Source organism: Cetorhinus maximus, chromosome 1 (genome assembly GCF_964194155.1).
Source record: "Cetorhinus maximus chromosome 1, sCetMax3.hap1.1, whole genome shotgun sequence".
Lineage (NCBI taxonomy): Eukaryota > Metazoa > Chordata > Chondrichthyes > Lamniformes > Cetorhinidae > Cetorhinus > Cetorhinus maximus.
In genome coordinates this window covers 25,046,829-25,070,123 of record NC_135879.1, presented here as the reverse complement: position 1 = coordinate 25,070,123, position 23,295 = coordinate 25,046,829, and positions in this window count along the sequence as shown.

Genomic DNA, 23,295 nt, shown 5'->3' with positions numbered 1-23,295 from the left:
GCTCTTTCTCATCAAACGGGCCGCGGCTTTGTCCCGGAGACTGGGGGGGGGGGGCTTCTGTCACGTATTAAGAGCTGGTACGAGGGTTCTCTAGTTAAATCACACTGCCATGAACACTCTGCATTCCACTGTTTAGAGTGGGCAGGATTAGATGCACAGACACAGGGAAACACATCGTTGGCAAGCACCTGTTGGAATCCAGCAGATTCGAAAAACATGCATTTTGTTCCTACCTTTTAAGTCCGATTATCTTCCCATGCTGCTAGGTGGCTTGCTTGCAGCGGGCAGTGCTACAAGCAATAAACCGTGCAGCATGAGTATGCATCGTCTACAAGTAATTTTTTATCATTGCTAGGTAGTCTCCCATCCCTTTAACCGTAACATTTTGTTGCCCCAGGGGCTCTTTTGTGCTTGGATGTAATAAACTTAACAGCAGTGCTAACAGAGGCGATGGATTGGACAGCTATAGCTGGCAAGTGATATGTATGTGCCTAAGACTGCCATAGGACCCATTTAGACTACAACTGTGAGATGGAAGCACAGTTCTTAGTTGCAAATGCAGTCGGGATTCAGTTAACTCACAAGGAGAACTGAGGCTCCCCACAGGACGGTGGCGGGGTGGGGTGGGGGGGGGCGGTCCTCACTTTGCTTTGCTTCAATATCAATTTGGATCTTAACATCTCACACATATGTCCAACCTGAACTACACTAAAATTGTAGTGTCGATGCCCCTTCAGAATCACACTCTGTATCAATATTACAACATCCATCCATGTCTGGTAAATTAATTTCCAAAGAAGTACTCTCCTTCCCTGATCTGCATTCTGTCTTAGTTGGAAATACAGCACAAGGCGAGTGGTTGGAAATGGTGCTTGGAATTATAAACTTAAACCAGGATTATGTCTGCATCATGCATTATCTCCTTACACCCTATCTCTAATGACTTACCTTTGTCACTGATATTGTATAATACAGAGAGAAAAGAAAGGCTTTTTAACTTCAGAAACATCAGTTACCAAATGAAAAGTGAAACTACCTATTATCTTAATTGGACTTTATGAATATAATCAAAGGTTGCATTACATCTTTTATTTTGTTAGCTCTGTCACTATCCTGGGCGTCAAATAACATGAAAACGAATATTGAGCAAGAATAGGTTGTATCCTGTTGGAGAATGTGACAGGGGATAAAGGGTTGTTGGTTATGATGTTATAAAATAGGCCTAGGTTTTGGACAGACTCTGGCAAGGGTTACATTGTGTGAATTGGTGATAGACAGAGGATACAAAATATTTTGTTCTTTATCAGCCACAATAACAAGGGAATGATATTTCTGAAAATGCAAAATACTGTGGGGGCAGCAAATCTGAAAAAAAAACAGCAAATGCTGGAAAGACACGGCAGGTTAGGTATCATCTGTGCAGAGAGAAACTGAGTTAATGTGTCAGGTCATTGGCCTTTCCACCAGAACTGGGGAAAAGTTGAAAATGTAATTGTGTTTAAGGAAGTGAAAGGGGTGGGGAGAGGGGGGGGTGGGGGGCGGTGAGAAAAAGAACAAAAGGGAAGGTCTGGAAGGCAGGAGGGATTAAGTGGCAAACGGGTTAGTGACGCAAGGCTAAAAGGAGTGAAGAAACAAAAGATGTGTCTAGAGGAGGTGTGATTGACAGAATGATGAGCAGCTGCTGCCTCAAAGCAAACATTAGAGGAAAATAAATTAAAACCAAAACGTGCAAAGATAAAGGGAAAAGAATGGGGGCAGAGGTTGTGGCCTGAAATTGCTGTCGAGTTCAGAAGGCTGTAGAGTCCCTAATCAAGAGGTGAGGTGCTATTTCTCAAGCTTATATTGAGCTTCATTGGAACACTGCAGGAGGCCAAGGGCTGTAAGGTCATTGTGAGAGCAAAGTGAAGAATTAAAATGACCAGTGACCGGAAGCTTATGCTTGAGGATTGAAAGGAGGTGGTCTGCAAAGTGGTCACCCAATCTACAGGTGGTCTCCCCAGTGTAGAACAGAGCACTTTTCATTGTGCTGCTGTGTGAGCACTAAATACAGTACACCCAATTGAAAGAAGCACACATAAATCACTGTTTCATCTGGAAGGAGTTCTGGGACATTGGAGGTGAAAGGGCATATCCTGCACTCTCAAGGAAAAGTGCTGTGAGAATGACATGGGGTGTTGAGGGGTGATTGAGGAGCAGACCAGGGTGTGGCAGAGGGAACTTTCCCTTCGGAATGCTGAAAGGGTAGGGGAAAGGTCGGGAAGACGTCATACTTGAGATGCTGGAAATGGCGGAGGATGATCTGCTGAATATGAATTCTGGTGGGGTGGAAAGTGAGGACAATGGGAATGCAGTATCATCAGAACAAATGTGAAGAAACTGGGAGAATGGAATGGAGTCCTTACAGGAAGCAGGGTGTGAGAAAAAGTAGTCAAGGAAGATGTCATGTGTCAGTGAGCTTATACAGAATATTTGTTAATAGTCAATCCCCAGAAATGGAGACCAAAAATGGGTAGGAAGAACCAGAGATGGACCATGTGAAGGTGGGAAAAGGTGGAAGTTGGAAACAAAGTTGATGAAATCTTCATGGAAGTTGATAGCGTTTCTGACCTGGTTGACCCTATTTTATAAAACTTGAGATTCCACGTGTCTCATACAAAAGGAACTGAAAAGTTATAGGGTTGAAAGAAGCTGGCCAACATCATAAGAAGAGAAAAAAGAAGAAATTTACTCAAAAAATTCCACATATAAAGCTAAAAGGTATATCATCAGATTGATAGCAGTGAATACAAGAAGGTAATCCAATGTCAGCTCCGAAAGGACGAATTCAAACATTGATTTTCCTTTCACTGAATAGTGTATTGCCTACATGCTGAGACTGAATCACCATGTTGTGATTTATTAAGGGGTATCCGGTATTTTCTATGCATTGTAAAAGCTAAGTCTACACCATTATTTTGGGTGAACGATAATGAGACCACAACTTGCTATTCAGTGTCCTGCAATATCCAGTTCAATATGCTGGCACTGCACATTAAGCTTATGTTTCCTATTTCACCACAAAAGGAGCTCACACAATTACCATAACAACAACTAGTGTTCATAGGAAGTGGTATGATCAATTGTCCTGAGGTGGTTTACAGGAGAGGTAGTGACATAAATTACAGGGGAAATTTGGTGTGGCCTGGCTGGCTGTGTGGTTAAAAAAAAGTTGTTTTGAAGATACAGGGAGATAGCAAAAAGGGAGAGAATGTTAGAGTGCAAGAATTTGGTGGCGCAAGGGCTTCCTGGAATGGACGGAGATATGGAACAGACCAGAGTGGGATCAGCAAAGAGTTCATGCAGGACTATAAGAAAATCACGTGACTAAAACATTCCAAAGTTCCTTCCGTCTCATGCCGAATAATCTCAAACTAAAAACACAAAATTAAAACCCCATGAATCAAGGAATATATGGAAAATACATCAGGGTCTCACTAGATGCTCAGGTTATCTGTTGCTATTTAAATAGAGTTCTTGCATAAAATGCATAATTATCTACAATCCATTTCTCCACCATTCACACATCCTCCAATGGTGCTAGTGCATCTGGTCAATCCAAACTGTTCATTCTTCTTGATGTATTCCAAAGTTTAGTATTTCTTTTCAAGTTTAAGAGTTAAAAATTAAACTGAGGTGTGGTAAAACAGGATTCATTGTAAGCAAATTTCCACTGAGGTTTACCAAATCAGTCGATGACACTGTTGGAAGTGCCATGGAAATTCTGGGGGGAAAAAATGCATAAACTGCATTTATACCATCCGCCCATCTTTCCACTGCTCTTCTGCCAAAGTTACATTAGATGAGTTGGGACACCTAGTCTGCGGGTCCATTATTGAAGCAGCAGATGAGGTTAGCCTCCAGGAAGGACTAAATAATCTTGTCAATGGGCCAATATATGGGGAATGGAATTCAACATAGAGAAATGTAACATCTTGTGAATCAGCAATACTCGATGTCCATCAGTACCCAACTACACAGTGCATGTTTTCCCTCCTTGAAGTTACTAAAGAATGTCGTTACTTAGGAATCCACATCAAAAATAATTTAAAGTGGAATGTAAAAAGTCAACAAGCAGCCTCTAAGGCATCCAAAATGCTTGAGTTCATGGGACCGGATCTTCCATCATTCTTCAATTACAGTAAAGGAAATGATGTACTAGTCAGATCACACCTTGAGTACGGCCGAGCCGCTTGCTTAAAAATTACCTTCCTTGAGAAAGTTCAATACCGGGCAGGTTGCTTTGTTATAAACAAATACTCGCAATTCTATTTCTGCCAGTTGGTCAATGTCGCTAGGCCAGCACAGTCTTCAGAGCTGAAGGAAGGTCCACAGGTTGACATGCCTCAATAAAATTTGGAATGGACAATTAAGTATTTCTAAGCAGTACATGAAGCCCAAATGTGATGGAGCTTGAAGAGTTCATAACCAACAGCTCCTAATGGGCTCCCTTTGCTAACTCCTTTTTCTCAAGGACAATTAAGGGCAAGGAACAATCTTCCACAAACCTAGACTTCCAGACCCTCTAAGGACTCATTTGAGGAAAATCTGTTGAACTTTTTGAATTAATGTGACCATCAACTGCACTCATTGTGCACCTCCAATGAAAATTCCCTAGTGGAAGGCTACAGAGGGAAACATTACCAAGTACCAAATACCAAGAATCTCCATGGATACTGACCAGAAAAAAGTGTTTGCTTCTGTGGAAGGTCTGTATCACATAGCTTGTGATCTATTGGGTTTCCCTGACTCGTGAATATATTTTAAAGTAGGAGCACGCACGTGGAAGTCAGTATATTCCCTTCTTCCCAACTAGGTTGCCAACTGTAAATAAATGTATTCCTGGAGGTTGTATCACATGACTTGTCCCCATGCTCCAGCCATTAGTCGGCCAACGCATCCATCTTTGTGACGCTCTGCCTTCCTACACCAGTGGGAAAGCAAAAAGATTAATTACCCAATTGGATGATGCTTGACTGCCAGCCAAACAGCCTTTTTCCCATTTTCAATATTTTTACATATAGTAAAGAGAAATGTTCAAAGAAAACGACAAAAAAAAACAATCTCTTTAATTTCCCAATGATTTTTCTCCAGGGTTGCACACAGCTGTGTCCTGGAGATTGATCTTCAAGCCCTGGAGACTCCAGGCCAATCCTGGAGGGTTGGCAACCCTATTCCCAACGCGCTTCACAAGATGCAAGCATCCTACTTTGTATAGAACTGATGCATAATAACACTTTCATGTTAAAAGGCAGTGCCCATCATCTTGTTTTGTACCATCGAAGGTATAAACATACCCTTTGGGTCGATTGTTTTATTTCCAGGGTATTATTTTCTCAGCTAAAGCTGCCATCTCCTAGCCACTTTGGGGTGCCTGATATCTTGTAATGTCAGGTTCATTTTGTCCCCAGGCACCTGACTTTCCAAGGATTACAAGATGACGCCGCCATTCCCAGGCTGTATATAAGCAACATGCCAAAGTCAACTGTTGCAGGGGAACAGCGACCAGCAGAGTTTTCTTGTCAGTGGACGCCTTACTTGAGAGAGAGAGAGAGAAAAAATACTTGGCTGATGATTTGTTTCTGTTGTTTAATTTGCAAAGTGCCCTCTTCAATTTGAATATCCGGAGCTCCCTCCACCCTCCTCCCCCGTAAACGCGCTGATGACAGAAGATAAAGGGAACGAACAAAAGGAGGAGGTGGCATTTAGATCCTTTGATCAGATGAACCAAGCAAGCATCATCTGATAAAAGCAAAAAACTGCGGATGCTGGAAATCCAAAACAAAAACAAAAATACCTGGAAAATCTCAGCAGGTCTGACAGCATCTGCGGAGAGGAACACAGTTAACGTTTCAAGTCCGTATGACTCTTCAACAGAACTAAGGAAAAATAGAAAAGAGGTGAAATATAAGCTGGCTTAAGGGGGAGGGGGGTGGGGGTGGGACAGGTAGGGCTGGATAGAGGGCCAGTGATAGGTGGAGATAACCAAAAGATGTCATAGACAAAAGGGCAAAGAGGTGTTGAAGCTGGTGATATTATCTAAGGAATGTGATAATAAAGGTACAGAGAGCCCTAGTGGGGGTGGGATGGGGGGAAGGGATCGAAATAGGCCAAAAGGCAGAGATAAAACAATGGATGGAAATATACTTAAAAATAATGGAAATAGGTGGGAAAAGAAAAATCTATAAATTATTGGAAAAAAGAGGGATCAGAAAGGTGGTGGGGATGGAGGAGAGAGTTCATGATCTAAAATTGTTGAACTCAATATTCAGTCCGAAAGGCTGTAAAGTGCCTAGTCGGAAGATGAGGTGCTGTTCCTCCAGTTTGCGTTGAGCTTCACTGGAACAATGCAGCAGGCCAAGGACAGACATGTGGGCATGAGAGCAGGGTGGAGTGTTGAAATGGCAAGCGACAGGGAGGTCTGGGTCATGCTTGCAGACAGACCGAAGGTGTTCCGCAAAGCGGTCACCCAGTCTGCGTTTGGTCTCTCCAATGTAGAGGAAACTGCATTGGGAGCAGTGAATGCAGTAGACTAAATTGAGGGAAGTGCAAGTGAAATGCTGCTTCACTTGAAAGGAGTGTTTGAGCCATTGGACAGTGAGGAGAGGGGATGTAAAGGGGCAGGTGTTGCACCTTCTATGGTTGCATGGGAAGGTGCCATGGGAGGGGGTTGAGGTGTAGGGGGTGATGGAGGAGTGGACCAGGGTGTCCCAGAGGGAACAATCCCTGCAGAATGCCACCGGGGGGGTGAAGGGAAGATGTGTTTGGTGGTGGCATCATGCTGGAGTTGGTGGAAATGGCGGAGGTTGATCCTTTGGATGCGGAGGCTGGTGGGGTGATAAGTGAGGACAAGGGGGACCCTATCATGGTTCTGGGAGGGAGAGGAAGGTGTCAGGGCAGATGCATGGGAGATGGGCCGGACATGGTTGAGGGCCCTGTCAACCAACCTGGGTGGAAAACCTCGGTTAAGGAAGACATGTCAGAGGAAATGTTTTTGAAAGTGGCATCATCAGAACAGATGCAACGGAGGTGAAGGAACTGAGAGAATGGGATGGTGTTCTTATAGGAAGCGGGGTGTGAGGAGCTGTAGTCGAGGTAGCTGTGGGAGTCGGGAGGCTTGTAATGAATATTGGTGGACAGTCTATCACCAGAAATTGAGACAGAGAGGTTAAGGAAGGGAAGGGAAGTGTCAGAGATGGACCATGTGAAAATGATGGAGGGGTGGAAATTGGAAGCAAAATTAATAAATTTTTCCAGGTCCAGATGAGAGCATGAAGCAGCACCGAATCAATCATTGATGTACCGAAGAAAGTGTTGTGGGAGGGGCCCGGATTAGGACTGGAACAAGGAATGTCCCACATACCCCATAAAGAGACAGGCATAACTGGGGCCCATGCGGGTATCCATAGCCACACATTTTATTTGGAAGAAGTGAGAGGAGTTTAAGGAGAAATTGTTCAGTGTGAGAACAAGTTCAGCCAGACAGAGGAGAGTTGCGGTGGATGGGGATTGTTCAGGCCTCTGTTTGAGGAAGAAGCGGAGAGCCATCAGACCATCCCGGTGGGGGATGGAGGTGTAGAGGGATTGGACGTCCATGGTGAAGAGGAGGCGGTTGGGGCCAGGGAACTGGAAATTGTTGATATGATGTAGGGTGTCAGAGGAATCACAGATGTAGGTGGGAAGGGACTGGACAAGGGGAGAGAGAAGGGAGTCAAGATAGCAAGAAATGAGTTCGGTGGGGCAGGAACAGGCTGACACGATCGATCTGTCCCATCCTGTTTGTGGATTTTGGGTAGGAGGTAGAAGCGGGCTGTCCGAGGTTGGGAGACTACGAGGTTGGAAGCTGTGGAAGGAAGATCTCCAGTGGAGATGAGGTCAGTGACAGTCCTGGAAACAATGGCTTGATGTTCAGTGGTGGGGTCATGGTCCAGGGGGAGGGAGGAGGAAGCATCATCTGAGGCCATTTCCTCATTGCGTTAGTCTCTACCAGGTATTCCGCATAAGTTCAAGAAGATCCACATCGAATAGATAAACACACGACTGAACTGTGGCGCTTTGGAAGGCGTGAACAAGTCTCCCCTGACTTTTGAACAGCAGTGATATTTGTGTTACCCCTCAAAAAGGGGTAAAAATTATTCCCCCAAAAGAGGAGGCAAATGGGTTCCTCTGATCATTGGATTGTCCCGTTGCGAGTGGGGCTATTTCCACAAGAAAGACATTGAAGGAGTGCTGCATATGCTTTTACAAATCACGCGAAAAGATAAAATAGCTTTGGCGCACCAAGCGCCCAAGCTTTCAATCGCAGTTTAAGGGTACTAAAGACTGCAAACACCTCCAGCTGTCTAACGGCAGCTATTATCACATCCGAAACCCAGAATAGAATGGAGTACAGATGGGACACTGGAAAGCGGTGCAGCAACGAGCGAGATACAACAGAACCAACATTCGCACACTTCCCCAGACTCTCGCACACTCGTGCACAAACGTTTGCTCACACTCACATTTACACGAACACCCAGGCCACAAACTATATTTCCACATACAAACTTGGGAAATCCTAAGCGGTTTAGGGTCAGAATTTGGTCACCGTAATATTTGGCCATCTTCTATGATCCAAGGAGTCGATGAATCTCACCAGACGCGCGTCGCTTCTGGTATTGATGGGGGCGGCGGGGGTGGGTATCATAGGTACATAATAAAAATGACAGCACCCTCTGGAGAGGCGAGAGAATTAGAATGAAGTGTAGTACGATCTGGGAATTAAAATGCCTCAAAACAGGGGCCATTTAAATATAACTGTAAAAGAGCTTCAATTTAATTAAGCGAGGGAACAGCTAAACATTTCAGATTGGGAGCGTTTGTTTAACAACAGTGGGCTACCTTTGAAGGTATAAATGTTTAATATGCATACACCGGATATAAAAGCTCCTACTAAACTCGTGTAAACCTCGGTGGATTAACAAATTACAAATGAGATAAAGAGCTGTAGGAGAAAGGAGAATGCTCACACTGAGATTAAAGTGAAGAAGAACTGGAGCAACCCAGTAAAAAGGATGATCATAGGAGCAGAGAGGCGTGGAAAAAGAGCTGAAGCGAAGAATATTCCACTATCACACCTGGAAGGCAGTGGGAGGAAAGGGTTAAATCATAGAAGATACAAATCGGATCAAAACTGAACCTCATATTAAATATTCAATGACTGCCTCCTTCATGCATTCACAAGGAATGACATGAGGCTACATATCCGCCCCAAAGGTATGACAAGTAAAATCAATTGGGTCATATTAACTCATGGCAATGGTGGAAAATGGGTGATGTTGGATCACTAGCCATTATATCTTGCCTGATTGTATTAAAATCAAGGGAAAGTAACAAAGAGTGGGCGTTTAATGGGTGACAAATCTGATTTTGTTCATTTTGCATAAATGCAAATTATCCCCAAGAACATTGCTATAAATGAGATGGAAGTCCTCAAAAGGCTCAAAGAGTTCAGGGTTCAGTGCTGAATCTAATTTTATTAGGGATATTCTAATTTTCCTAAATGACCTGGATTCAGAAACTGAATTGCAAGTAGTCAAATTTTGAGATACAACCAAAGTAAAAGGAGAAATTGATTTGGAAGGAACAGTAGAGAAATTACAGAATTAATTTGACAAAATATGCAAGTGGGCAGCATAATGGCAGATGAAATTTAATGCAGACAATTGTAAAATGCTACACATAGGATAAAATATAACATGCAACTTCTATTAACAATATCAAAATAGCTTAGCATGAAGCTGAAAGGGACCTAAGAGCCTCAATAGATGCAGAGCAGCAATCAACAAAGCCAATAGGCTGTTGAACTACATAGGCAAAATAACAAAATACACATTGGAGAAGACAGTGATCAAAATTTATAGTGTTTAAGTTAGATTGCACCTTGAATACTGTGTTGATTCCTGGTTGCCAAGGAACAAAAGAGACATTCAAGCTGATCCCTAATGTCAATAGTCTAAGCTATGATGAACTACTGCAGATTGACATCTGTAATATAACTAGTTGTAAAAGAAGCTGGTCACACAGATCAGAAGCATGTGAGAGGTGAATTTGTAAAGGATATAAGGTTGTAAGGATATTTTTTAAAAGTTAACTCGGAATATCACTTTAAATTAAACTGTGGGTGTAGAACATTGCCACATAGGTTCAAACTAGTTAAAAAATAGTATTAGGATGCATATCAGGGAATTGTTTTTCACACTAAGTATGGCTAATCTGTTGAGTAAACTAACACATAGAGTAATGGAAGCAAAACCATGGAGTAATTTAAGAAATAATTAGATGGTACTGTTGGGGTGAGGCATTAAGATCTCTCTAATGGACAAATTAATGTAGACTGAATGACTTTCATAATCTCTATTAATCTTATGATCTTCTGAAACACAAGGTCACAAGCTCCTTGGTTTCAGTTATACTGTTAATTTCATATTGATGTAAAATGGCTTTGAATGCACATTGGTGTAAAAGTGGCAGTATGATTTTGGAGCCTAATTCCTGAGTACACTAAAGGGAGAGTTATATGACCATCTCTTCTAGGTGTTCAAACACCTTGGGGGTGTCCCAATTCCACTGTAGTAAAAAGGCCCAGTGAAACTCTTGGGGACTTAGTTATTTATTTCCAAATCTTTTTAAAATTAGGAGCAAACAGGCATACCAGCCTTACTCTTGTAACATTAACCAGGAAGAGGAACTGTGCAGGTACATAGATGTTTAAAATACCTTTGCTACTGTGCAAGGTGTTGTTAGCATGCAATCTAGGACAGGTCAAAAACCAGCATCTATAACATAACCAGTGTCATAAAATAATCTGGTTGCAGAAAGGAAGTGTTAAGTGCTGCAGAAGACTAGTTATTGCATACAAGCATATTGACCTTATGAAGAATACAACCTTTTTAAATGACGAGGCCTGCAATATATCCAAGGCTTGAACTCTAATTATAGTGCCGCAATGAATGTAAGGCAAAATATTCTTGTGAAAGATGACAAGTTGCAGATAACACATGAAGTTCCATGTGTTAAACAAAACATGTCTAAAATGTGTTTTTACAATGTTATGCTTAGTGGTATGAAAAGAGTATAAGAAATTCTTTTAAACAGATAAACCACTTTAACAATAATATAAAAGACAACAAGATTAGAATTCAGTACAAATTCAATTAGCAATAGTTTTTCAATATTTATTAACTAAAACTCATTCTGGTTCAGACATCTTGAAGCAAGTTAGTTTAAATTATACCACTCACATAAAAAAATTTGGGGTGTTATGAAAGTCTCATTAACTAGATGTCAGCACATTAGGAAACAACATCCTTAATCTTGTTACTAATGAGCAGATGCTGTCAATGAGCACCATGGTTATTCAGTGTTTAATGAGCTTCATGAAAATGTCCAGTTTAATGATGCAATAATACTGCGCCTACTGGTTTAAAAAATGTGTATGATATGGAAGCTGCTTTGAGTCAAAGGTGCCAGGTTAATGCCTGCTCCACACCATTCTTAAATCACGAAAAACTGGAATATGTATATACTGTTTGTCAGGTCAGCACCTGTAGCCCCTAGGTTATAATATACCTCAAACTGAACTTAGTGCCAAAGGAGCTCAGTACATGTACACTCTGATGCATGAGCAAGCCTCAATTTGCAGTCAAAGCTTGGTGCGCACATGCAAAAAATGTAGGGAGAGTATAGGCAGGATTTGTGGTTCTGTTATGTAACATTGAAATAATAGCTGATAAAGCTCCTGGGGGTTCCACTAGGACCTGAACATTTTTAATAATACACCTCCACACAGTGCCCTGGGGTAATTTTAACTGATAGGTGACTGCCTATTGGAAGAAGTCTCTCATCAATTGCATTGGTGGCACAAGTTGTACTGTCACACACCTGAAACTATTTCATACAGGAACAAGATTGGCAATACCTTTAAACACATATCACTCTGCACACAATTCAGCTGTCCTTTTGGTTTGTTATGCACATTGAAACCTTAGAAGATAGCTGAGCAAAGTAATTTTAACTTTAAAATTAAAGTATAAAATGTTATATTTGGAGCAGTTTCTGTTATATTGCAGCTGATATGAAGTACCACTATTTTGAGCTTCCTTTCAATATTACAGAAGAACTTACAATCACTTACGTTGTTATGCAGGCTCCTATTGTTGATGCAGTATTCTGTTTATGCTACAAGGGCAGATTTTGTATGTGTGAGTTTTGTCTACAATTTATTCTTAATTCAATGTTTCTTAGGTCAAATTTTAAGCTCGTTCAATTTTTATTCCCATTTTCTATTGTCATTTATATTGACTTATTCAAATTATTGGACTTCTCAATACAAAGATAACTAAATTATCAGAACTGGACTATAGTTATTACAAAGTCACATGCAAACAAGCACCCAAACTGCATTGTATTAATGAACTACACTTGACTTTATGTCCAAAGACTTTTTTTTATGTTTCATATAGATCATAGCATATTATCAAACATAGAGAACTGTTTCTGAAGGAAATAAAGCTCACAATGACATCACCAAAGCATTACCATTAAAGGAGCAATTATGAAGCACCTTCCACATCCTCAGGATATCATATAGCTCTTCACAGCCAAATAATTACTTTTGAAGGGACATCACTTTTTATATATATAAATAAAAGCAAAATACTGCGGATGCTGGAAATCTGAAATAAAAACAGAAAATGCTGGAAAACCTCAGCATGCTTGACAGCGCCTCTGGAGAGAGAAACAGAGTTAATGTTTTGAGTTTGCACGACCCATCTGGAGAAGGGTCTGAAGAAGGGTCATGCAGACTCAAAACATTAACTCTGTTTCTCTCTCCAGAGATGCTGTCAGGCCTGCTGAGTTTTTCCAGCATTTTCTGTTTTTATAGCACTTTTTTTTCTGTTGGAAACATGACAGAAAATTTACGTGTGTCAAGATCCCACTGATAGCAATAAGATGTGACCAGTTGAATTGTTTTTTTGGAGTTGGCTGAAGGATAAATGTTGACCAGCACTCAGCTGTTTTTTGACAGTGCCATGGGGTCTTTTACTTCTGGCTGAGCATGCAGACAGGGTTTCCATTTAATATCTATCTGAAAGTTAGTACCGGCTGCAATGCAAATGCACTTCAGTACCACACTGATGTATTAGCCTAGGTTTTTTACTCAAGTCCCAGAGTAGGGCTTGAACCCACAACCTTCTGAGACAGCGATACAAATACTATCAGTGAGCAAAGACTGAAATGAAACAATCGCATCAGTATATAGTCCTTGTCTAAAGTTAAGCTTAACTCATCTGCTAGATTTCACTTCATTGACACATAAGGCTTAAGTTATCAAATTGTACTGTACATAAGTTTAGTAATGGAAAGTCTTAATTTGCATGCATTGTTAGAATGTTGGTAAGAAATCTTTAAGTTGGCATCTCTTTAAGTGTAAAATGCTTTAATGTAGCTTAAAGGAGAAAACAAATACAGAAGTGAAATGGAGTTGTAGTTGGGCTACATGTTGCATCCAGGCTCTAGTGAAGTCCAGCATTGGCAGTAAATAGAAGCCAAAACTGGGATACTGATTGGCTAGAAGAATGGCCTGAGGACTAGAATTGTAAGGAAAGGGTACAAGTCAAGGTTAGTTTGTTGCATGGGAGCCGTAAGTACTTCTTCCATTGGTCAAAATTTTTAAATAGAGGGTATGAGCTGAGGCTTGTTGTTGAAGGGAGGCCACAAGCTTATTTCCCATTGGTCAGGCGTTACAAATAGTTGAGAAAAGTTATTAATTGTATTTCACAGGTGCTCAGACTTATGCTGAATGCTGCAAAAGCTGCCTGAAAAAAAGGCTATAAAAATAGGGGAGCAGCACTGGGGTCTTTGCATTTGCCGGGGGAAGCATTAGCCTTAGGACACTTGTTAAAAGGGGGCTCTTGCTGGGAGAGATTTGGGAGTTCGTTGTTGTCCAAGTCAATAGGCAAGATTTGGAGTCCAGATAGATGTTAGGGGGTTTACCATAAGAAACTCAGTAGTGACTAAGGTAATTGTCATATAGTTTCGGGGTTTGCCACAAGAAACCCAGAGGTGATTATAGGTTTGGGATTTGCTGTTAGAAGTACAAGGTATCAGTATTAGATCTGTATTATAATTCAGTATTAGGATTAGAGATAGTTGCTTAAAGGTGAAAGTGAAAGCGGCCTTCAGCAGCCACTGTAGACAGAGAGAGAGGGAGTGAAAGCATTCAGCAAATGGCTGTAAAATAAATAGACTGGGAAATTAGAAGTCTTAAAGCTGCAAGGGGGTTTCTGTATGTATAGTAGAATTAAGTTGTCTAAGGTAGAATCCTTAACACTTCATCAGTTAAAAGACTAGGTCAAAGGGACCAAGAAGAGAAGACCCCAGAGGTCCCAGGAATCAAAAAGAGAAGACCCCAGAAGCCTGGGGATCCACTGGTAAGACAGTGTATCATGCCTTGACTAGAGGAATGTTAAGTATTAAACTGTGTTGATAAATAAACCTTGTTAGATTGCATTCTAAATTAGTGATTGTCCTTTTTGCCAATAAGGCTATACCCTGACAAGAATGTTCTTATTCTGGGGTTTAATATAGAGTTCAAATCCCAACACATCTCATAGTAAGTTTATATTGCAACTTTAGTGCTTCAGCTTGACCTTGCTCCAACGCTACAGCCCTCTAAGAACTCTGGTATCTTAGGATTCCAGATTATTTTTGCTCCACCATTGGTGGTCACATCTTCAGTTGCCTAGGTCCTAAATTCTGGAATTCCCTCCCTCACCTTCTCGGCATTTCTACCTCTCCCTCTGCCCCTTTTAAACACTCCTCAAAACATACATCTTCGGCCAAACTTTCAGTCACCTATACTAAATCCCCTGATGTGTTCTAGTATTAAACTTTGTCTGGCAATGCTGCTGTGAAGCATGCAGGGATGTTTTATGCACTAAAGGTGCTATATAAATGCAAGATTTTTTGTGAACGTCATGTGGTTTAAGGCAGCAACTTAACTCCAGATTCAGTGCTCAACTTGATTCTGTAGGGGAGCAGTGTGAGACTACTGACAGGACGGTCTTGTACCATTAGATTTCACATCACATGACGTATAATTTAAATGCAGCGTCAAACTTGATTTGATAGGTGTTCAGGATATCCCTTGGTTTACCTGGGCACTTTTTTGAACTCACCCAGATATGATTTAAATGGGCTGAGCATGTTGGCATTCTCAGCTGTGCTCTCTAAACATTAAATTTGAGTGGCTCAAAGCAAAGCTCTCTCCATTTACTTAAGGGTAGCTAGAGGAGTGAAAATTAAGGTGGAGTGAACAGAGGTTTTTACAATTATGAACAAGTTTTGAGAGGATAAGTAAGAAAATTTGTTTGCACTAGTAGGTGAATTAACAATAAGGGGCATATACTCAGGGAATCTCTGAAAGAATGCGAGGAAAGCTACAACATTTTTCTCAAAAGGTCAGAACATTGTTTTACTTTGCCAGTGGTAGCTATAGGTACAGGAATTACCCATCATTTAAAAGAGAAAATCACTCCAACAACTTTTGAGTTACATTTACCTTATCTTATTTAAAGTGTAATAATAATTGAACCAAACCATAAGAGATTACTTCTCTTTAAAATGTTTCAGGGTGGCTGGAAGGCTGCCGTCCAAGGCCACATTCCCCTGTGCTTAGCGATCATAGTATGCTCATTCCAGAGAGTGATTTACTAATGATTTTATGCCACCAGTCGAGGAATTATAGTATTATGTATCTTCATTTATCTGAACTAAATGTGCTCAACTTCTACCGACAGTGTGCTTGTTTTGTGTGTTCTGATATGTCATCTGAGGGCATGTTATGGCGCAGTGGTAGCATCCTTACCTGAGCCAGAAGCCCTGGGTTCAAGTCCCACTCCACAACTTGATGGTCATAGAAGGTGCACTCATAACATGGCCAAACAGGTTGCTTAACAACCGGAAAATCCTTCCAATACAGCGATGGTAGGTGATAAGAGCAGAAGAGTCTCATGGCCAGCCTGAACCTGCAGAATGCAATGGAAAACCATTGCAGTACCTTGCCAAGCATACGCATGGACCAACATATGCAAGTCCATGGTCGCCAAAGCCTTCTTAGTGCATGGCCTTTGAAGAAAGAGAGATGAATTGTGGTTTCAAGTGCATTGGTCAAATATGAAGAATCAGGACACATTATTCTAAGAACAAATGAATCCATTCCTTTTTTTTTATAAATCATAGTAAACATGCTCACTGTGGCTAAATCCTCATTAAATCCCAATAAATCTCCAGTGGTGAAAGTGTAGACGACAGATATATTTCATATACTGGATATTTTTATTCTATCTCTGATTTCAAACTTAAACAAATGGGAAAGAGAAAACAGATGAGGATATCAAGAGAGAAAGAGAAACCATATTATCCTATCGCTACTTAGAAACGCACCTGTTTTATGGCATTTAAAGTGACGGTGAAAATTTTAGCTTTGGATGCAACAATAAATACATTTCCAGAACACATTTTATAGACAGTCTATTTCTTTCCTTTTACGCTGATACATGTGGAGCGCCTAGATGTTAGAGCTATTACGATTATTCTTCCAATGCAACATTTGTTATTATACTGGGAGCTTTGTCTTGAGGGCAAGTGGGAGGCCCGAACATGAAAACTGATTTACAACCTGTACACCATTTCTCAGTCTGAGAGGTCACCAGAGACAATTACAGCCTGTGTACCTAAGTAAATGTGCAGAAACAGAGATTATGACTTTAGCAACAATGAGGTGGTGGTGACGAAGGGAGGTTGCAGATTTTGTGTATGGAATAACTCTAACTAGGGCCATTCTGTAGTCAGTAGCCTTTTCGTTAGATCGCACTCCAGAGCAGTTTTCATTTGACCAATACTTCCCTGGTGAAACATTTGCTTTGTAACCACGACACAGTCGATATAAATCAAACGCAATTAATAGATTTTTCCTCTCTGATGGCCGGCTCGTGAGATCCTGAGTAATTCGATACAACCTCGTTATTTCGATCCCAAAAATGCCAACTGTAGTCCATCTGCCTTATCTAGAGCAGATTTTTTTAATATGTATATCGCAATGTTAGAAGTGCATGTGATAAAACAGGCTGATTTCCTAATAGGAACAGACCACACTGGGTTTCTTGCTCTGACACAATCCTGGTCTGTCTCCGCCTCCCCATTTATTTACATCGCAGATTGGAGACAGTACAAAGCCATCGAGCCGGATTAAAAGGATTCTATACCAAACAGTACATCCCGGAGTTACTCCCGCTGGCTTTTTCAGGCTCGGGCACGCAATTAATCCGATAAAAGCAAAATACTGCGGATGCTGGAAATCTGAAATAAAAAACAGACAGTGCTGGGAAAAGCACAGAAGGTCTGGCGTGCTGGGGAGTGAGAAACAGGGTTAACGTTTCGAGTCTGTATAACCATTCTTCAGATTAATCTGAATTTATTTGGACCATTGAATGATGGGGTTCAGTCCTTTCGGGTCGGCCATACACAGTCGGAACGCATCTCCACCCCTTTGAAAATGCAGTTAAAGAAACAATCATTTGCTGCTGATTTACTGAGTTGGGTTTGAAAGTTGGCCAAGATTCTTGGACTTGAATCAATGCAAAGAGAATCTAATTGCTCACTTGATGAAAATATTTAAAAACGGTACACTTGTCTGTTCTGTTCTAGCTCCCTTGTAGGGATATATTTTGAGCAGCTCCCACTTTTAAATCAGTTTGAGGGCGCACTAGACCTTGCGGGTTTGCAAGATACTAAACTGAGTAGATGTTACTTCTTTGAAACCCAACCCATTTGTTCCATCACTTCGGTCATGAGGGAGCTGGGCTGCTCAAGACATTTAATCCGCTAGTTATCTGAATTCCCTTTTAACACAATTTAGAAATGAATGCGGTGGTAAAAGTAACTGTATTGTCCCTTCCCCATAGATTCACCCCTTCTCCAAACACACCAGGCAGTGGGATTTTTTCCCTGTGGAGCACTTTTGGTTCTATACAACTCCATGGCAAATTCACGCTAGGGAGCAATTCAACCGCAGAATGAGCCCCCGCTTCGGGATTTACAGGGTTAAATCAACCAAATGTTGGGCACTTCCACTGAGCAGTGGGAAATCGAGCGAGGCTGAGTACAAGTGAGACTCGGGGTTAAAGAAAAGATAGAATTTCTACTTCAGTTCACTCGGAAAGCAGTCTGATTCAGCCAATTCTAAATACTCAGACGGTCTGAAGGAGATACAGGGGAGAGGAAAGGAAGGCCTGATGAGCCCAAGCACAGGTTCCAGCCCGACCAAAGAACTTGCAATTCATTCCCATTAATGAAAATTCCTGATCAAAGCATGAAATGTCCCTCCACTTAACTGCAATTTTCATTGCTCAACCAACTCACATCGCCAGCGCTGTGCATGTCAATCATCCTTCTCACAGTGGGAAGTCAATCCCAGTGGCTCGGTGAGCAATTACACTGCCTGGTGTGGGACTGAGCCATAAACTCTCAGATTCTGTCTCTGCTCAGTATTGAATTCAGCGGGAGCGCGTTGCTCAGCAGAAGAACAAGGACAGGTACAGTCGGGGAAAAAATAATTGGGAAGGCAGAACATCTGAAAACAAAACAACCAGAAATACTCAGCAGGTCAAGCGGCATCTGTTGAGGAATAAACAGGGCGGAATTTTCCCAGATTTGCATTAAGTGTGATAGGCGGGCAAGTAACGGCTGAGGAAAATGACAGGTTTTCGCGCCGTATTTCCCGAGTTTGCCTCATTATTTCCCGGGAAACACGCCGTTTCCATGGCAGGCGAGCTCTCATTTGCCCACTTGCCATCACCCTGCTGTTACATCATGCTGGCGGCCATCTCCAGAAGGCAGCAGCCGGCAAAGCGCTCATTGCCACCAGCTCACCACCGCTTCCCGGGGGACATGGCCAGCACAGGTCAAAAGACTGCAGCACCCCCCCCCCCCCCCCCCCCCCGCTTCAACAATGGGTCCCTTGAGTGATTGCTGGATGCCGTGGAGGCCTGAGGGGATTTGCTCTACCCCCGCTCTGGCCGCAGGGTGGGTAGCAAAGTCACCAACCCGGCTTGGGAGGTGGTGGCAGCGGTGGTCAGCGCGAACGCCCTGCAGAGGAGGACAGCCACCCAGTGCCGCAAAAGGATGAGTGATCACCACTCTGCCAGGGTAAGTCACTCTTTTCATCACTCCCAACTCACACACTCACAAACCCATCACACATCCACAGGACCCTCACTCACTGCCAGTGTGAGGGACATCACCATTCAGTCTCTTACACACACTGTCATTGTCCTCATCCCATCCATGGGACCACTCACCACCAACACAGGCCAGGCATGCTTATCTCTGGCCCGGCAGGCATCCTGATACACTCTCCCCATCTCTATCCATGCAGGACAAACTGGCTCACAACAAGGAGGGAAAGGTCGCAGACAGGTGAAGGGATGCCGGAGATCAAAGTCCTGACAGAATTCGAAAACAGAGCCATCCAGCTGGCCAGCGATGACTGGGACTGGTCCTGTGCTGACGGTGAGATTGGTGGTGCTCTGTCAAGTGAAGATCCAGCAGTGCGACATCCATCAGACAACCATGCCATGAGTGATGTGTCCTCTTTCACAGGCCACTGCCATGGACTAATTATCTCTCCTTGCTTTCACAGGCACATCTGCCAAATAGCTGACAGAGTCCATGATCCACGGCCTCCAATCAAGCCATGAAGAAACCCCTGAAGAGGAATCTTAAGGCACCCTCCCTGAAGGCCTGTCGCAATGCTCATCCACACCAGCACAGAGACACTCTGTTAGGTCCCTCGGTGGGACCTAGCTTTGTAGTAGCCTTGGGATCACAATCTGGTGAGCATATTGCACTTTCTGATCCACAGCAGGTGGAGGCAGGGACTTCCCAGGTCCCTGGTACTTGGAGTACAGCTGGAGGCCAGAACATTGCTGAGCCCGAGTCAGATGATGAGCGTCTGGACTCAGTCATGTCAAAGTTGCTGGAGCTGCAAAGGCAAGCTAGGTAACATCAGGAAGGGATATCTGCTGCACTCCTCAGATTGCAAGGCATGATGGATGAGTCTGTCCATCCGTTTTCAGGCTGAGGTGATAGCACCGGCATTGCAGTACACTGAAGTCAACACTGGCAGGATAGCAGCCACCGTGGAGACCTTGGTCCAGGATGTCACTCCTGCACTGCTGTGTGGGCTTAACTCCATCACTGATGCCATAGTTGGCCTCCAACAGTGTGAATGTGAGAGAGGTGCTGGGCAGCTCGATCTCACTCCAGCTACCCCTCCCACTCGCAGTCAGCCAGGGGCCTAGCTGAGTCAGCCTTGGACACCCACAAGGAGGAAGATCAGCAGGTGCACACTCCAGGGCCATCCACCCAGGTGACTCTGGGAGTGACCGGCCCATCTGAATCCCCTCTTCCTGTGACCTCCATGGCTCCCATTTCACAGACCAAGGAGGGTGCCACTGCCACACAGCAGGACCTCGAAAGCAGGCTGGGGCCCACCAAGTTTCAGCTCTCCAGAGGATGCCTGCTAAAGTCATCGCAGACAGGGTGTTGCAGTCAGCAGGCTGCCTCCACCTCTGCTGTGGATGTCTAGAGAGCACCAAGACTTAGCGGCAGGGTTAGGAAGGTTAGGTAATAGTAGTTGCACAGCCTGGGCATGGGTGTTGATCACTTGTACATACTGTTCAATATTGTTAATAAACTCCTCAGAATGTCTCCCTGCCTATGGCTCCTTGTTCTGATGAGTAGTGTTCTTCTCACTCAGGTGTGAAACCTTTCTGTACAATATAAAAGGCAGGTGTCTCAGTCCAGGGCCTCTTCCCTGTGCTCTGTGCAGCCTTCAGACCACAGTGATGGTCCAGCCTCACACTCCCTGTCAACATTACTGATTCCTGCACCTTGGCGGTGCTGGTCATTGCTGCCAGAATGTAGTGGGCATGCGCCACAGAGTTCTCTCATTCTCTCTGTGTGCTCTCAGCACCTTTAAGGTGGTGTTGGCCACCATCTCTTCTGCATCTGTGACCAGTGATGCTGTGCATCAGCCCCTTAAGGTCTGAGGTGCTGAAGGCGGACACAGCTTCAGATGCATCTAAAGTTTCATGGCTGCGTCTCTGAGATGGCACTGATCATAGAGCGCAAGCGAGCTGCCCTCGGCCAGACAGGAGTTAGACATTCTCAGAGGCTTTGTGAAGATTTATGGAGTGTCCTCAATGCATGTCATCATAATCTTCCCTATCAGGGCCACCACTACATTTCCTTGACAGGATCATTCTCTCAGAGGGTATTGGCACTGCATTAAGCCAGGCTGGAGTCAAACATTTACAACCGTGATGTGAGGGTTTATGGGGACACCGCACTGCATGTTATCATCATCCTCCACAAATTGGCAGCTATGAGGGCCTCCTGAGTGCCCCTGCCTCATCTAGCCAGTGTGAGAGCATCATCCCCATCATTGTCACCATCGAGGACCCCATCACCCTCATTCCCATCGGCGTGCTCTTCATTGGAGGAGATGTGCAACTCCTCCAGCTCCTCCTCAATCAGCTCCTCTCCCCGTTGCAGTGCCAGGTTGTAAAGGGCGCAGCCAACATTGATGATGTGTAACACCCTCTGCAGACTGTATCACAGGGCTCACCAGACCGGTCCAGGCACCGGAATCGGATCTTCAGTAGCCCAATGGTCTGCTCCACCAAGTTGCGAGCTGCAGCATGAGCCTCATTATAGTCTCACTCTGCTGCAGTCTGAGGCCACCACACAGGTGTCATCAGCCACGGCCTCTGTGGGTAGCCCTTGTCCACAATAAACCAACACTGCAGCCTCAGTGACCCTGGAAGACTGCAGGGATCTGCGAGCAATTCAGGATGTAGGCATCATGCACAGTCCCTGGAAACTGTGCACATACCTGCAGGATACGGTTCTGGTGGTCGCATACCAGCTGCATGCTCAGTGAGTGGAATCCCTTGTGGTTGATGAAGTCCACTGAGTGTAGCAATGGAGACCTGAGCACCACATGAGTGCAGTCAACTGCACCCTGCACCTGTGGGAATCCTGAAATCAGGGCGAATCCAATGGCCCTTGCATCCTGGCTGTCCCGGTCCTGGGTGAAATGCACAAAGTCGTGTGCCATGGAGAAGATGGCATCCATGACCTCATTGATGCAATTGTGGGTGGCAGATTGTGGAGGTCACCCGTGGAGTCCTGATAGGAGCCACTGGCATAGAAATTGAGCACCGCAGTCACTTCACAACCACTGGCAGTGGATGCACTCCATGTCCCCTTGACGCCAAGTCCTGTAGTAAGCGGCAGATGTGAGCCACCAGGTCCCTAGACATGCGCAGTTGTCAGCGACATTGGTTCTCAGTCATCTGCAGGAATGGCAGGTGGTGTCTATAGACCCTGGGTGTTGCCATGCACTGACCAGCCATGGCTCACTGTGGCTCACTGTCGCTCCTGGGCAGCATGTACAGGAGTCCATGCTGCCCCTCTTTCATAAGGTTGCTGCTCCTGCCTTTGCACGGCCAGTAGCCTCAGTCTCTCTCTACTCCGTCTTCTAAGGTCTCTGTAGACCATCAGGCATACAGCTAGGTCACCAGGATCCATAGTCCTGACGTGGTCCTCCTGCAGCATGAAAGAGAGGGAGACATGGTTATCATGGCTGTACTTAGCACCTTTCCTGGCCCTGTGTAACCGGCCCTTAACAATTCCCGGAGAGTGATGGTCACCCCTCAAATGGCCAGAGATGAGTGCACAGCATGGCTCTGCCCTGTCTACCTGCGACATGGGGGACACTGTTCCAAACCAGGAGGCTGAGATTGCAACGGGCTGTGAGCGCCTCCAGCAGTGACTGCTACATGGCCAGCGTTGGCGAGGAGATTGTACAACATGTGCAGTCCAACTGCTCTGCGCTCCAATGAAGTGGTGGTGGATTCGAAGTCTGTGCTGGGGGGATCCTTGGGATGGGTAAGGTATGGACCGCTTGGTGGCCCTTTGGTGCCTCCACGATGCTTGCATGGGTGGACAGGCTAGGAACCCGACCCCAAACATATCACTGTGGCTGCGCCTGATCTGTCTCAGTTTCAGAGGCACGGTCAGTTTATACAGGTGTCCCTAATGCATGGCCACTTCCTGTACATGCTGCCCAGGAGCAACAGTGAGCCATGG